Source organism: Danio aesculapii, chromosome 8, assembly GCF_903798145.1.
Source record: "Danio aesculapii chromosome 8, fDanAes4.1, whole genome shotgun sequence".
Lineage (NCBI taxonomy): Eukaryota > Metazoa > Chordata > Actinopteri > Cypriniformes > Danionidae > Danio > Danio aesculapii.
This window is the reverse complement of record NC_079442.1, coordinates 46,194,292-46,211,962: the sequence shown is the minus strand read 5'-3', so window position 1 is coordinate 46,211,962 and position 17,671 is coordinate 46,194,292.

Sequence of the window (17,671 nt, the reverse complement as noted above, 5' to 3'; positions counted from 1 at the left end):
TTGATTCTAGCTAGGATTAACATATTCCTCCAGCAGGGGGCGCGTGAAGGCCCAATAACACAATCCTCCATAGAGCACCAGCTAAAGTTCATCCATCTACACTTTTATTAAGGGGCGGATTTAACCAATAAGCGACTTATTTTTAATGCAGATAATAGCATGACTTGGAAAATATCATATATATGTAAAGAAATGGGCTAAAGCTAAGCCAAATTGTGAACATTTTATAAGAGATTATACAAAATGCTACTACACTGTGTAACATTTGAAACAGAAGAGCATATGAAGCATTATCTACATTTCATTTGGTTAATTAAATATATTTTAATTATTATTTTACCTATTTATTTATATTTACCCCTGGCAACTGTTTACTGTGGTTGTATACGGTTAATATACTTTCTTTATTATTTATTTAGTTTTATTTGTTCAGAATTGTTGTGAGATATTGTCTTAACTACTCGATCTGCTTGGTTCAGAGAGCATGGCTATTACCCGAAAAGTTCAGCATGTCCAATAAAGTAAGAGAGATACATTTTAAGATTTTGCATAATGTATATCCTACAAATTCCCAAATTGCTAATTATTTTGATGTATCTAATTTGTGTACTCTCTGCAATGTACATGAAGAGACTTTATTTCACTTATTCTATTGTTGCATTCAGGTTAAACTTCTTTGGAACAACATTATTTTTTATTTATCGTCCTTATTTAAATATGATTTAAATTTGTCTATAAAACATACAGGGTGGCCCATTTATATGGATACACCTTAATAAAATGGGACTGTTTGTTGATATTAACGTCCTGTTTGTGGCACATTAGTTCGGGGCTTGTAAATAACTCATGTGAAATTCCCAAACAGTTTATTAAGGTGTATCCATATAAATGGCCCACTCCGTATTTCTGTATTTCTCTGGTAATGATCATGCTCTCAATCCTATTGTAAATTTTTTTGTGTTACACTGTATATTTTTATACACAAAAATAAGTTCCTAAAGGCAATGCCTAGATTTGATCCTTTTCTTGCTGATATTTTGTTCAGTATTGAATCTCTTAAGCTTAATAATAAGTTTATTAAAGCTAATGATAATCTTTTTTCTTAATGATTGAGGCTTTGTAAAGTTGTTTTTTCCTCTCATTTTCTTCTTTCCTAATTTTTTGTTCTTGAATTTTCACTTCAATGCAGGGATGTTATTTTTCTTGTTTTCAACCAAAAAAAAGTTCTTCCTGAATAACAGTAACAGTAAACAGTAACAACAGTAAACAACAACAAAAGAAACCACCAAAGGAACCCATATGAGCACATATGAGCTAAAATAACTCATTTGAGCAGGCACACATTTATCATTGTAATAGTTTTCAAAAATATGTTCAATTCAATTCAATTCACCTTTATTTGTATAGCGCTTATACAATGTAGATTGTGTCAAAGCAGCTTCACATAAAAGGTCACAGTAAATAGGAACTGTGTAGTTCAGTTTGTAGTGTTTAAGTTTAGTTCAGTTTACCTCAGTTCAGTGTGGTTTAATAATCACTACTGAGAGTCCAAATACTGAAGAGCAAATCCAACGATGCGCAGCTCTACAGATCCTGAACCATGCAAGCCAGTGGCGACAGCGGAGAGGGAAAAAAAACTTCACTAAAGGCGGAAGTGAAGAAAAAAAACCTTGAGAGAAACCAGGCTCAGTTGGGCACGACCATTTTAATTTCTCCGCTGGCCAAACGTTTTGTGCAGAGCTGTAGTCTCAGTGGCGGAGGCTGGAAGCTGGCCTCAGCGAAGACTCGTCTGTCTCTGGAGCGTCACAGGAATCAGTCTCATGTTCTCCACTCTTCCATGACCATCACAGTAGCTGCTCAGGATACGGCCTGGTCCAGGTTATGGAAACCTTGGGATCATCTCGTCGTTGGTCTTGGATCGAATCAGTGACTCTGCATAGTCTGAGGGCCTCGGGAAGAGTATCCCCAGGTGGAAATGGAGAATAAAGAAAATAATTAGCGTAGCTGATGTTCACAGTGTATATCAACAAGATGCATAACCTGTGTGGAAGCCCCCAAGTGGTGCACTGTCCATGTCCATGTCACCTTGTCTTTCGTTTTTCAGACAGTTTTTTTGAACTTTCGCCCCTTTAAAGAAACAATTATAAAACAGAAACCTTTTTAAGTTGTGATAGCTATTTCTGTGTAGAAGAATCACTTTTTTTTCTTTTATTGCTTGAACTGACAATACAAGAACATCAGAACAAAGTCCAAGTGATCACAGACAGATCTTTAAAAAGGTCAATAATATGCATAGTCATAAGAAAAACAGTAATCACATACAGATACTAATAACATACCATTCAAATAATAATAATAATTATAGTATTAATAATAAAATAATAAAATAATATGGTGGCACAGTGGGTAGCACAATCGCCTCACAGCAAGACGGTCACTGGTTCGAGCCCTGGCTGGGTCAGTTGGCATTTCTGTGTGGAGTTTGCATGTTCTCCCCGTGTTGGCGTGGATTTCCTTTGGGTGCTCTGGTTTCCCTCACAAGTGCAAAGACATGTGGTATGGGTGAATTGGGTAAACAAAATTGTCCTTAGTGTGCATGTGTGTGTGTGAATGAGTGTGTATATGGGTGTTTCTCAGTGATGGCTTACAGCTGGAAAACATATGCTGCGTAAAACATATGCTGACTAAGTAGGCGGTTCATTCCGCCGTGGCGACCCCAGATCAATAAAGGGACTAAGCCGAAAAAAGATAATTGAATTAATGAATAATAAAATAATAATGCTACAATTACTAAATTAAACAAATGAATGAAATTACAACGACACTTAAACAAATAAGCATAAGGAAAGCAACAAAAATCGAGGATCTTCTTTAAATACATCTGGATAATAGTTCAGGAATCTTAGGTGTGCAGAAGAATCACGTCCTGCCCTCGATCTGAATTTCACGCGTCATCAATCACGTCTGAAAACAACCTATTATCCAAACAGCACTTCCTCATGTAAGCCCCGCCCCCTTCAGGACTTGACTGCTTTGGTTATTTTTCAATCTTCTCGTTTATATTTCTGTGAGGCGCGCGAGCGGGCGCTTTGAAATGACGTCGGTAACGCCGCAGTCTGCGCAGGGACGCTGGGGGTCAGTGTGTGGCAAGTTTTGATTAATTTGTTACTAATTAAGACAAAATTTGATTGGAAGAAGTGAATTTGAGGGTAATTCAAATCTAATAAAAGGTTTCAGAAACATAATAGCTATGCACACGATTAAAAAAAGTTTTTAGCATTACAAAGCTATTAAAGCTGTAGGTTTACTTGGGCAGAGGACAAGGAGAATATATATATATATATATATATATATATATATATATATATATATATATATATATATATATATATATATATATATATATATTTACACACACACACAGTTAAAGTCAGAACATACAATTTGACACATGCAAACCACAGCAGAAAGTTCTAACAAGCAGGCCCATGTCATATACAGTACAGATAGTAAATAAATAAGCTACTATAAATTAAAAGCATTAACTTGTGCTATGTTTTTTGTTTTCACAAGCTTTGGAGACGTAACATAAACTCCGCTTTTAATTAATAAGTCACCTATAGCTTTCGTCAGGAGGCTGTGTTCAAAATGACACCAATGTTTTTAAAGTGCACTGCGAAGGAAGCGCAATTTTAAACATGAAGATCGCTAAAACTGAACTGTAACAATACTTTGAAAGCAAATTACAGCTACGAGAGATGACTTTGATGCTTTTTATTTTTAATAATTACAGCTTTGAATGTTAGAATGTTCTAAATGAATAGGGCATAGGGGGGATAAGTGGGAATAGCACACAGCCAGGAACTGTGTTTCTAACTACAGCTCCAGAGGTGTAGTTGCAAGTGCACAAGTTTGCGATGCAGTTTGCGAATGTTCGTTGGAGCGATAGATTTGGGAAACGGCAAATCAACGAACTGTTTGTGACGACGGAACTTGCGACCTTAGTTGGCTAACGATGGTTTTGGGAAATGCACCCCTAGTTAGGATAATTAGGCAAATTATTGTATAATGATCGTTTGTTCTGTAGACTAATAATTTTGTCCTTAAAATGGTTTTTTAAAAAAAATCAAAAACTGCTTTTATTCTAGCCGAAATAAAACAAAAAACAAAAAGACTTTCTACAGAAGAAAAAATATTATCAGACATACTATGAAAATTTCCTTGCTCTGTTAAACATCATTTGGGAAATATAAAAAAATAAATAAATAAATAAAAGGTGTGTGTGTGTGTGTGTGTGTGTGTGTGCGTGTGCGTGTGTGTGTGTGTGTGTGTGTGTGTGTGTGTGTGTGTGTGCAGTTCCAAACACTTAAAAATATTCTTCAAAATATCTTCTTTTGTGTTGAACAGATTAAAGAGACTCACTAAAAAGTAGAGCAAACATTTTTGGTTGAACGACGTCTTTTAGTTGCATGGCTATATCTGTAGGAAAACCCAATAATACATTGCATTTCATTCTTTCATGCTAAAAATAATTCTGAAATGAAGTAAAAAAAATGTCGATCTACAATGAGGATATTTTGTACATTTCCTACCATAAATATATCAAAACTTAATTTTTGAATAGTAATATGCATATCTAAGAGCTTCTTTTGAACAACTTTAAAGTTGATTTTCCTCAGTATTTAGATTTTTTAAAAACTTTTAGATTTCAGGTTTTCCTATCTTTGCCAAATAGTTCCCCATCCTAACAACCATGCATCAACGGAAAGCTTATTTATTCAGCTTTGAGATGATAAATCCTAATTTAACCCTTTTGATCATCAGCTATCATTGAAACAAAACAGCTTAAAAATTGTTTAATTAGGAACACAATATAAACAAAGAACATTGGTCCAAAACCTTTCTTAGAGTTTTTTTTAACCCTTTAACTGATATTGGAACTGTTTAGTCACACAAAATCATTGAAACAAAAGAGGGGTGTCATTATATTTGTAACGATTGTAACGATTCCCAAGTACTGCAAAGACATTTTTCACAGTATTTCCTATATATTTCTTCTAGAGAAAGCTTTATTTCTTTTAATTTGGTTGGAATAAAAAATAACTTAAAATATATAAATATAAACAGAACAAACCACTGTTGTCCAATAATGTCAGTAACAAAATACAACTTAATCAGATTTTCATGTCCAAAAGATTGACCCTTACAACAGATTTTGTGGTCCAGCGTCTCACACACATGAATAAAGTAGTTACATTGTAAAAAATTTCAACACATTTTTGAACACGTTTTAATATCTCATTTCTAATAACTGATTTCTTTGATCTTTGTCATGATGACAGTTAATAATATTTGACTAGATATTTTTCAAGATGCTAGTATTCAGCTTAAAGCAGGGGTCGTTTTTCAGCAAAGAGCTATTTCTAATTTTTTTGGCAAATGCATTTTTTTAAAGAGCCATTGGGTGTTGCGATTTAAGTTGAAATGTTCTTTCATTCTTATTATTCATTTTGCTGTAAAAAAAAATACCGTAAAAAAGGTAATTGTATCTACAATAGGAAACTGATTTCTTTATAACAGTTTTAAGTTTTTAAATTTTAAAATATTATTGAAGGGAGACAGCTGGAGAGCCACATATTTTTGGTCAAAGAGCCACATGTGGCTCCCGAGCCATAGGTTCCCTACCCCTGGCTTTAAGTGACATTTAAAGGCTTAACTAGGATAATTAGGCAAGTAAGTATAATTAGGCAAGTCATTGTAATATGATGGTTTGTTCTGTTGACCAGTGGTTCCCAAAGTGGAGGTGGGGTGATTTCCAAAAATATCATTAACAGTTGAAGTCAGAATTATTAGCCCCCCTTTCAATTTTTTTCTCTTTTTTAAATATTTCCCAAATTATGTTTAACAGAGCAAGGAAATGTTCACGGTATGTCTGATAATATTTTTCTTCTGGACAAAGTTTTATTTGTTTTATTAAGAATAAAAGCAGTTTTTAATATTTTAAAAACCATTTTAAGGACAAAATTATTAGCACTTTAGGCTATTTTTTTTTTCAGACTGTACTGAACAAACCATCGTTATACAATAACTTGCCTAATTACCCTAACCTGCCTAGTTAACCAAATTAACCTAGTTAAGCCTTTAAATGTCACTTTAAGCTGCATAGAAGTGTCTTAAAAAATATCTAGTCAAATATTATTTACTGTCATCATGGCAAAGATAAAATAAACCATTTATTAGAGATGAGTTATTAAAACTATTATGTTTACAAATGAGTTGAAAAAAATCTTCTCTCTGTTAAACAGAAAACAGGGAAAAAAATTAACAGAGGAGCTAATAATTCTGACTTCAACTGTATGTTATTTAACTATAAAGCAGCTAGCTCTTTGCAACTCTCACATGGTCGCCCACTGAAGCTAAGCAGGGCTGCGCCTGGTCAGTACCTGGATGGGAGACGACATGGAAAAGCTAGGTTGCTGCCGAAAGTGGTGTTAGTGAGGCCAGCAAGGGCCGCTCAACCTGCAGTCTGTTTGGGTCCTAACGCCTCAGTATGGTGAAGGGGACTCTATTCTGCTCAGTGAGCGTCGTCTTTCGGATGAGACGTTAAACCGAGATCCTGACTCTCCGTGGTCATCAAAAATCCCAGAATGTCCTTTGAAAGTGAGTAGGGGTTTGGCCAAATTTGCTCACTGGCCTCTTTCCATCATGGCCTCCTAATCATCCCCATTTCATAATTGGCTTCGTCTCCTCTCCACCAATCAGCTGGTGTGTGGTGTGCGGTCTGACGCGATATGGCTGCCGCCACGTCATCCAGGTGGATGCTGCACATTGGTGGCAGATGAGGAGATTCCCATCAATGTGTAAAGCACTTTGAATGTCTCGAAAAGTGCTATATAAATGTAAGGAATTATTATTATTATTATTATTATAAAATAACAACATGCAAATAAAAAGCCATCAGTCTTTCAATTCTTTTTCCATTGGATTGCGACCCCTGGGGTATTACGCTAGATTAATGACAGAGCAACAGTGTTAGTTGAAGCAGATTGATTTTACAGCACAATGTTAACTTTGACGCCTTTACGGCACTCACGTACATTAAAAATAAAGGCCACGACTGAACAAAACCTTCAATTGGTGGTCTCCAAAATTAAACCAAGAATAGTCCTGTGCTGTAAACATTGCCCACCATTCTCATTAAGTGAGGTTAATGTTAAATGAAACAACTGAATAATGACTATAAAAATTATATGATTGTTAATCTGTTGCACTTTTTTGTGTTGTCAATAAGCTTGTTTATACAGTTTCTATTGGTGTGTGTGCACCGTTGTGTGCAATGTTTGTATGTTTATATTCACCTCTAAGCATAGTGGGGGTCTTGAGACACTGGAATTGTTATTTTGGGGGTCGCTGGCTGAAAAGTTTGGGAACTCCTGCTGTAGACAATCGAAATAAACATTGCTTAAGGGGGCTATTATTATTGACCTTAAAATGGTTTTAGAACTGATTTTCTTCTAGCCGAAATAAAACAAATAAGACTTTCTCCAGAAGAATAAATATTATAGGAAATACTGTGAAAAATTCCTGAATCTGTAACACAACATTTGGAAAATATAAAAAAATTCACAGCAGAGCTAATAATTCTGACTTCAACTGTATGTCTTTACTGTAAAATATACAGTAATGTTCACACTGCAGCTTTAAAATACAGTAACACACCGCATATCTGTCCTACAGCCAAACACAGTTCGTATTAATGTGTAATTCACGTAAAAATTGTTAACGGTGCGACCTGTAGCCCCAACAGCATCTCCAATCATTCTCAATCATAGTGCAGCTCTGGAGCAAGCGGCTGTGGACTGTGTTTTTAGCTATATGGTTGTTAATCTGTTGCACTTTTTTGTGTTGTCAATAGGCTTGTTTATATAGGTTCTATTGGTGTGTGTGTGTAATGTTTGTATGTTTATATTCACCTCTAAGCATAGTGGGGGTCGAAGAGACACTGGAATTGTTATTTTGGGGGTTGCGGGCTGAAAAGTTTGGGAACCCCTGCTGTAGACAATCAAAAAAAACATTGCTTAAGGCGGCTAATAATATTGACCTTAAAATGGTTTTAGAACTGCTTTTATTCTAGCCGAAATAAAACAAATAAGACTTTCTCCAGAAGAAAAAATATTATAGGAAATACTGTGAAAATTTCCTGAATCTGTAACACAACATTTGGGAAATACTAAAAAATTCACAGCAGAGCTAATAATTCTGACTTCAACTCTGTCTTTACTGTAAAATATACAGTAATGATCACAATGCAGCTTTAAAATACAGTAACACACTGCATATCTGTCCTACAGCCAAACACAGTTCGAATTAATGTGTAATTCACATAAAAACGGTTAACGGTGTGACCTTTAGACCCCACAGGATCTCCAATCCCTCTCAATCATGGTGCGGCTCTGGAGCAAACGGTTGTGGACTCTGCGTTTTTAGCTGAGCTCTGGCTGGCGATGATATCTGCACCCCTCCCCTGTCCTCCATCTGTTTCCATCTCTCATGGTTGACCACACTGCTCTGCTCCACAGGCATCACTGGAGCCCCATTGTGCAACGCAGGCGGCTTCTGGTTTTCCGGACTCTGTCAGAAACACTGCAGAAGGGAAAAAGAGATGCACTGAGAGAGCCTCCAGCCAATGGCACACACACGTTGCTTATTTATTTTTATTTTTTTCAAACCTTGGGTACATGAGGTACATCGTTGCCTTTTTTTTTTCTGTCACCGGCTTCCTCCGTTCAGGGTGAAGCCGTGTTATCTAGTGGAGTCGGCTCCATGGTGAGGGGGAAATGCTACTGAATGACTTGGAGAGATTAGCAACCACAGGACAGGTCCAGCCTAGCGTTCGTTTCCATTCACGTCAAACAGCGGAGAAGAGGCTGAAGGCTGATTTTCATCTTTGTGATGAGGCCTCCTGCTCCACACACCAAACTCAACTAACTGCTGCCTTCGTTCGCAACATCACTTCATAAATCGGCTGATAACGTGTTTGGAAAGAGTCGTTTATGAAGCAGGTGTTACTTGATAAGAAGCGCTGAGGAAGCGTTCTAGTCGGTGTGATTTGGTTGCCATTACATGCTTTTTTAGGATGGTTTCCATTAAGGGGTCAAGAATTTGGCCCTGTTTTCATTGACAGCCATACAGAACTACTCTGAAAAAAATATTCAAAGATGATTCCTTGGATTTACTCAATTTTTTTACGTTAAGTGGTTGTAAACAATTTATTTGGGCTGAATTTAAACAAACTAATTAAGTTGAACATTGCTCAATTTAATTTGTTTGTTTAAATTCAACACAAATAAATTGTGTGCAACAGTTTTGCATGCAACACTTTTTTCAGTGTACACTGAAAAAAATATTCATTGGATTTACTCAATTTTTTTACTCATTTTTTAGCAAACAATTTATATGGACTGAATTTAAAGACAAAATTTAAAGTTGAACATTCCTAAATTTAATTTGCTTGTTTAAATACACACCTTATACATTGTTTGCAACTACTTACCTTAAAATAATGTAGTAAATCCAATGAATCTTTTTTTCAGTGTATGCATTTAAAAATATTTGCCACGGTTCACATTACACTGTGAAAAATGCTGGTTCCACACAGTTCCTTCATGTTGTCACAACAATAATCGATTAAGTAAGCTTAATTGTTTTTATAAATTTAAGTGGATTGAACATAAAACAATTAAGTTGCCCCAAAAAACATTAAGAATTGTGTTTTCAACTTATTTTAAATAAGTAGTTTGAACAAGCAGCAAAAATCTTTTTTTTTTTTTGGAGTGTATGGATGACTTTAAACATTTTTTTATATAATTAAAATATTTTAATAAATAAAAAGCTTTTAATTTGTGACCTCGGACTACAAAAACTCTTACTGCATGGGTATTTTTTGCCAATAGACAAAAAGATTTTGTGTGGGTCAAAATGATCCATTTTTCTTATATGTCATGTTCCATGAATATCAATTTTCCATCGTAAATAAATATAAACTCGGTTTTGATTGCTAATGTGCATCGCTCGATAAGCATACTCTGTAAAAATGCTGATTCCACACAATTGCTTCATGTTGTCACAACACAAATCGATAAAGTGAGCTTAATTGTTTTTTTCAAATGTAAATGGATTAAACATAAAACAATTTAGTTGTCCCAAAAATACCTGAAGTTGTGCTGTTTCAACTCATTTTAAATAAGTGGTTTGAACAAGCAGCAAAAGTCTTTTTTTTATAGTGTATGGATGACTTTAGATAATATTTCAATAAATAAAAAGCTTTTAATTTGTGGCCTTGGACTATAAAAAAATCTTACTGCATGGGTATATTTTTGCCAATAAACAAAAAGATTTTGTATGGGTCAAAATCATAGATTTTTCTTGTATGTCATGTTGCATGAAAATAACAATTTACCACTGCAAATAAATCAAAACTCGGTTTTGATTGGTAATGTGCATTACCAATTAAAAGATGCTACCAATTTAAAAAAAATGCTGATTCCACACAATTGCTTCATGTTGTCACAACTCATATCGATAAAGTGAGCTTATGAGTTTTGGTAAGACTTTATTTTAATGGTCCTTATTGCACATTTTGTTGACTAAAAATTGCATTGCAACAACATGCCAATTACTTCTCATTTGAGTATTAGTAGACTGTCTGCTTAATATCTGCTGATACTGCTCCTTCAACAGACATTGAACTGACAACACTGAAAGATTCAAAGATTGCTTGGATTTACTAACATTTTTTAAGTTAAGGGGTTGTAAACTATTTATTTGGGCTGAATTTATACAAACCAATTAAGTTACCAACATAACTGAATTTAATTTGTTTAAATTCAACACATAAATTGTTTGCAACAACTTTGCAGACATCATTTTTTTCAGTGGAAACTTTGCAAGTACATGTCAACTTACACTAACCCTAACCCCAACCTAACAGTCTACTTATAATCTAATGAGAATTAGTTAGTATGTAGATGCACTGTAACCTAAATTCAACAAAATACATTAAAGGGACCATCAAAATAAAGTGATACCATTGTTTTTTTTTGTTTGTTTTTTGTCAGTAGATTGAACATATAACAATTAAGTTGTCCCAGAAAAAAAAACCCTTAAGAATTGTGCTTGTGGTACTCATTTTAAATAAGTAGTTTGAACAAGCAGCAAGAGTAATTTTTTGAGTGTACGGATGACTTAAATAATGTATATAATTAAAATATTTTAATAAATAAAAAGCTTTTAATTTGTGACCTTGGACTATAAAAAATTCTTACTGCATGGGTATTTTTTGCCAGTAAACAAAAAGATTTTGTATGGGTCAAAATGATCGATTTTTCTTGTCAAGATATCAATGTTCCACTGTAAATAAATCAAAACTCGGTTTTGATTGCTGATGTGCATTACTCGATAAACCAACTCTGTCAAAATGCTGATTCCACACAATCATTACTTCATGTTGTCACAACACAAATCGATAAAGTGAGCTTGTTTTTACAAATGTAAGTGGATTGAACATAAAATAATTAAGTTGTCCCAAAAAAGTGTATTGGGTGTATTGATGACCTTTGGGTGTATTTCAATAAATAAATAAATGTATGTTGTATGGGTATGTTTTTGCCAATAGACTCAAAAAATGACTTGCAGTTTGTTCAAACTACTCATATCAAATGAGCTGAATCAACACAATTTCGTGAGTTTTTTTTTTGGGGGGGGGGGGTCAACTTAATTGTTTTATGTTCGATCCACTCTAATTTCTTAGAACAATTAAGTGAGCTTAATTGATTTGTGTTGGAATAACATGAAGGAATTGTGTGAAACCAACATTTTCTGTAGTAGACAAAAAGATTTTGTATGGGTGAAATGTTGTGAGTTTTTTGTGTGTGCCATGTTCTGTGAAGATATTAATTGTTTACTGTAAATAAATCAAAACTCAATTTTTGATGAGTAATGTGCATTTCTTAATGACTGTACAACTTTAAAAAGAGGATTTTCTCAATATTCATGTTTTTTAAACCCTCAGATTCCAGATTTCCAAATAGTGTTGTCCAAATATTGTTGTATGCTAACAAAGCATGTATTAGTACAGTTATTTATAAGTATTTGAGTATAAATATTAGGAGTATTTATTCAACTTTCAGGTGATTTATAAAACACAATACTAAAACATCTCCCTGTTTTTGTGCACTATAATTAAAAAAAAAGTTGACTCAACTTTAAATTTTAGGGTAACCAGCTTCATGACATTTTTGAGTTGACTCAACTTTCAACCCAAATACTGCACTTGCTCGATTTAAGTTAAGTAAACTCAAAAATGTGCCGGCAACCAAAAAAGCTGGTTGCCTTAAAATTTTGAGTTGTCACCTTTTTTTTGAGTGTGGTTCAGGGTGACATATTGGAAAACCATTTTAATAATTAAATACTTTTAATCTCAATTAAAAAGCAAAGCATTTAATCATGATCCATTTGAAATTGTATTTCTTTCCTCCTCTCTTCTAAATATTATGAAAAATGTCTTGGTTAATTCATTTGTTATATGCAGTTGAAGGCAACATTATTAGCCCTCCTGTAATTTTGTTCTTTCTTTTTGAAAGATTTAGATATTTAACCTTTTCCAGAGCAAGGACATTTTTCTATTTTTATATCTTTCTTCTGGAGAAAGTCTCATTTATTTTAATTTAGCTGGAATAAAAAGCAAAAATATGTATTTTTTACATTTTAAAAACTATTATAGCACCCTTAAGATATCTTTAATCTAGTTAAGCCTTTAAATTGATATTTCAGATGAAAACTAGTATTATCAGAAATTACTAATTAAATTATTATTTTAAAAAATGTGTAAAAAAAAAATCTCCTTGTTTAACAGCACTTGGGAAACATTTAAAAAAAATTCTAAATATTAATTTGTTAGGTAAAATAATTAATAATAATCTTCAACTATATTTAAATATAGAATAATCACTGTTTTTGTCAATACAAAAGTTACAACTGGCTTGAAAAGTTGAAAATAACAAGGAACTAGTAACAGCAGAAATAGTCAAAAAATCTTTAAGACCTCACATTATGATCACAAATGCACTGGTGGAATGAGTACTGAAAAATCATACTCAAATTAAAATACCATTACTTGCCTAAAGATGTAGTGCAAGTAGAGTAAAAGTATCTGTTGTGAATATTACTTAAAGTATGAGTAAAAATTAGCCCTTTCAAAAGTACTCAAGAGTAGTGAGTAGTGAGTATTACGCTGTAAAAAGCTGATGATTTACATGTAATTTGTGGATGTGTGTAAACGTAACATTCTGTAGTGCATCTAGTTATTGCCCAGCAGGCACACAACGCCATAAGACATTATTATTAGGTTAGATTTAGGTTATGTCAGGTGACCAAAATTCAATGTCTAGCCAGTGTCTAAGGACAACGTTATTTTGACGTCTAAAACCAATGTCAAATGACGTTGATATTTGGTTGATTTTAGGTTGTGTTAGAAAGTGACCAAAATCCAACGTTAAGACAACATCTTAAACCAATGTCATATTGACATCAAATACTCATCAGGTATGGCAACCAAAATCTAACATCTGATAGACATCATAGTGGTAACGTCAACACAACATCAAGCTTTACCATCATTAGACGTTGATTTTAGGTTGGACGTTGGACATTGATATCGGTCTGTCGTTGGGTTCTGACGTCAACGCAATTTTAATTTCCAAACAAAATGCAACATCCCCATGATGTTGAGGTACAACGCCGAAATGGCGTCATGTTGACGTCTTGTGCCTGCTGGGTGTTTAAGGCTATTTTGGTCATCATACATAGACATGCATCTAAACAGTCTCTGGCTCAATCAATGCGTGTAAGATGTTGTATCTTCTTGGTCACTTTTAGCGCTTCCAAACACTTTGCTGCAATTATAAACCGCACATGTCTTGAGATAGTTCAGTTTGATGCGATTTACCTTCTATGTGTGATTTGATTGGACGGGAATCACAGGACTGATTTTTCTAATCCCCATAGACAAGTACAAATAAAGTAGTGACTGCAGGTTGAAGGAAAGTAGTGGAGTAAAAGTACCGATACTGCACTTAAAATGTACTCAAGGTAAAGTAAAAGTACACATGTTTAAAACTACTTAGTAAATTACAATTCCTGAGGAAAAACTACTCGGTTACAGTAATTTAAGGATTTGTAATTAGTTACTTTACACCACTGCACAAATGTAAAGAGAGCAGTCTGGATACTATCATTGTTCAAATAATAGTTCTCGTTTGGTGTGAACAGGTCTGTCAATTAATCACAGATGTCAAACTCCACAACCAAATCCAACCCTCAATGTATTGGCACTGAAACCGCTCTAGTGATTTATGGAAAGTGAGAGCTGTACTATGCATTTCCAGCTGCACCTCACCTGCTCCGCTACAGTGGAAAGTGCTGGATTTGCATATGTTTTGACATCATAACACATTATAACTGTAACTCTCAATACAAACTAATTCAAGCAAACTCACAATGGAAAACCCTTGAGCACAATATCAGATGGGAACGTTAGAGTCAAACATCTGCTGGTATACTGTTATATTGAGGAGAATTCTGATAAGGAGACTTTAGAATGTGCTTAAAGGGATAGCTCACCCAAAAATTACAGCTTTATCATGATTTACTCCCTACTTCGCTTATTTAAACCTGTTGGAAACCTGTAACCATTGAATTCCCTTGTATTTGTTTTTCCTACTATGGAAGTCAATGGTTACAGGTTTCCAACATTCTTCAAAATATCTTCTTTTGTGTTCAACAAAAGAAAGAACTCATGAATGCTTGGAACCACTTGAATGGAGAATAAATAATAAGTACATTTTCATACAGTACTAGGGGTGGGGATTTTAATATTTGTTTATATAAATTAAGAAGTCTAGTGGGGAAAGATGTTTTTATATACAAGTGCAATCATTTGGAACAAACTACCAAAATCCATCAAGGAAATAAAAAACTGAAGGAGTTTCAAAAAAGCGATCAAAAGATGGTTGCTTGATGAGGATAATTAGTTTGCATGGTGGACGAGGATGTTTTATTGTATATGTTATTGTGAATAGGGTTGCAGCTGGAGGACCATCCGCTGCGTGAGGCATGTGCTGGATAAGTTGATGGTTCGTTCCGCTGTGGCGACCCCTGACTAATAGATGGACTAAGCCGAAAAAAAAATGAATGAATGAATGAATGAATGAATGAAGGAATGTATTTGTGAATAATTTTGTTCCTGTTTTTAAAATGTGGAGGCACTGTTTGTTTTAAGCATCATCTGTATTTTGAAGCCATACTTTGTTTTATTTAACAGCGAGGACCGCAATGGAAACAAGCCAAGGGCTTTATTGTGTTTTAATCCTCAACAGTTTTTATTTCAAAATGTATGGGATACTTGTATTTTTGTACAGCTTGTCTAAAATCTGTCAAATAAAATTCTAAATTCCGTTTTGGGTGAACCATCCCTTTAGGTGTGTCAGTGCGTTTGTGTTTAGACATGGGCTGTTTGGAGTCAGCAGACCGTAAAAAACAGGTTAGGTGCTAAAAAAGACGTTTATTTGTAAACCACATGATTTTTTATATATATAAAATGCTTTAAAAACATTCAAAGATTGCAAATGCATCAAAAAGAAAGTGATTACAACAATGAGACTACAAACACCGCATGAAATATGTACAATTTCAACATTTTAGTTCACTTAAAAGATGTTTTTTATGCTCATCAAGAAAAATGTATGGAGTCATCTTTACACAGACAAATTTAAGGTGGCCCAAAAGGGTCTGTGTCTGCTCAGAATTGCTCATAGTGGGTTAAAAAAAATTATGAATACAAAAAATATATACAGAAAGAATTGCTCATACACTCTCTGAAATAAAGGTAAGAGAGCAGTCACTAGGGTGGTTCCTTTTCAAAAGGTACACATTCTACTTAAAGGGTCTATATTGGTACCTCAAAAATTTATATTAGTACCTGAGCATTGTAAGAGGAACACTTTTGTACTTTTTAGGTGCTAATATTTACCCTTGAGGTGTTAATATGGACCTTTTAAGTACAAATGTGTACCTTTTGAAAAGGTACCACCCCAGTGACAGCTCGCGTACCTTTATTTTTCAGAGTGTAGTGTGAAGACGCTATGCTGCATTAAATTCACATTTTTGAAAACTCATGCAGCTTCAGGTTTGGTTTCTGTGCCGCCTTTGCTGTGTAAAGATGCTTTTAGATCAAAAATACAGGTTGTAGGGTGACAGTAATGTTTTTCTAAACTATTACTCTTCCTACTTAACTCAAAATAATTTATTCAGAAGTCTTAGACCTTTCTAACGATATACAGTTTGTCATGATTGGATTATGATTTAATAATAAAAGTAACGTAAATTTGGGCGACACGGTGGCTCAGTGGTTAGCACTATCACCTCACAGCAAGAAGGCTGCTTGTTCGAGTCCTGGCTGGGTCAATGGGCATTTCTGTGTGGAGATTGTATGTTTTCCACATGTTAGCATGGGAGGGTGCTCTGGTTTCCCCCACAATCCAAAGACATGCGCTATAGGTGAATTGCATAAACTAAATTGGCCATAGTGTATGAGTGTATATGTGAATGAGAGTGTGAATGGATGTTTCCCAGTACTGGGTTGCGGCTGGAAGGGCATCCGCTGTGTAAAACATATGCTGGATAAGTTCGTTCTGCCGTGGCGGCCCCTGAATAAAGAGACTAAGCTGACGGAAAACGAAGGAATGAATGAATGAATGAATGTAAATTTAAGTGTCCCGGTGGCAGGACAGTGATAGCTAAGGGGTTAAAAGAAGATATTTGTGAAATATTATTACAATTTAAAATATCAGTTGTCTGTTTCAACATATTTTAAAATGTAATAAATGTAATCATGTGAAGTAAAGCTGAATTATCAGCATCTCTGCGGTGTCCCATGATCCTTCAGACATCAATTCCTGTTGCTTAATACCTTTGCGGAAATCATGACATATTCATTCATTCATTTTCCTTCGGCTTAGGCTCTATTTCAGAGGTCGCGGAATGACTATTCCACCATATGTTTCATCGATGAACCGACAGTTGCAACCCATTATTGGGAAACATCCATACACACTCATTCACACACATTCACTACAGCCAATTTAGTTTATTCAATTAACCTGTACCACATGTCTTTGGACTGTGGGGAAAACTGGAGCACCCGGAGGAAACCCACACCAACACGGGGAGAACATGTAAACTCCACACAGAAATGCCAACTGACCCAGCCGAGGCTCGAACCAGCGACCTTCTTGATGTGAGGCGGAAGTGCTAATCACTAAGCCATTTTTTGGAATAGCTCTTTCTAACATTATGGATGTCTTTACACCCTTGTCGAATAAAATATACACTTTTATAAACGGTACAAAGCTTATAAAGAGATCTGTTTTTGTCAGTTCTCAGTTTTTCTGGATGTAATAGTCATGAAGTGAGTAAACCTGTTGCCATAAAATGAGGTAAATGAAATATGCACATAAATCAAAAGTAAACTAAACACGTCGTTTTTAAAGGAACACTCCACTGCAATTTTACAACTCCCTTAGAGTTAAAAAGTTCAGTTTTACAAAGCAGAAGC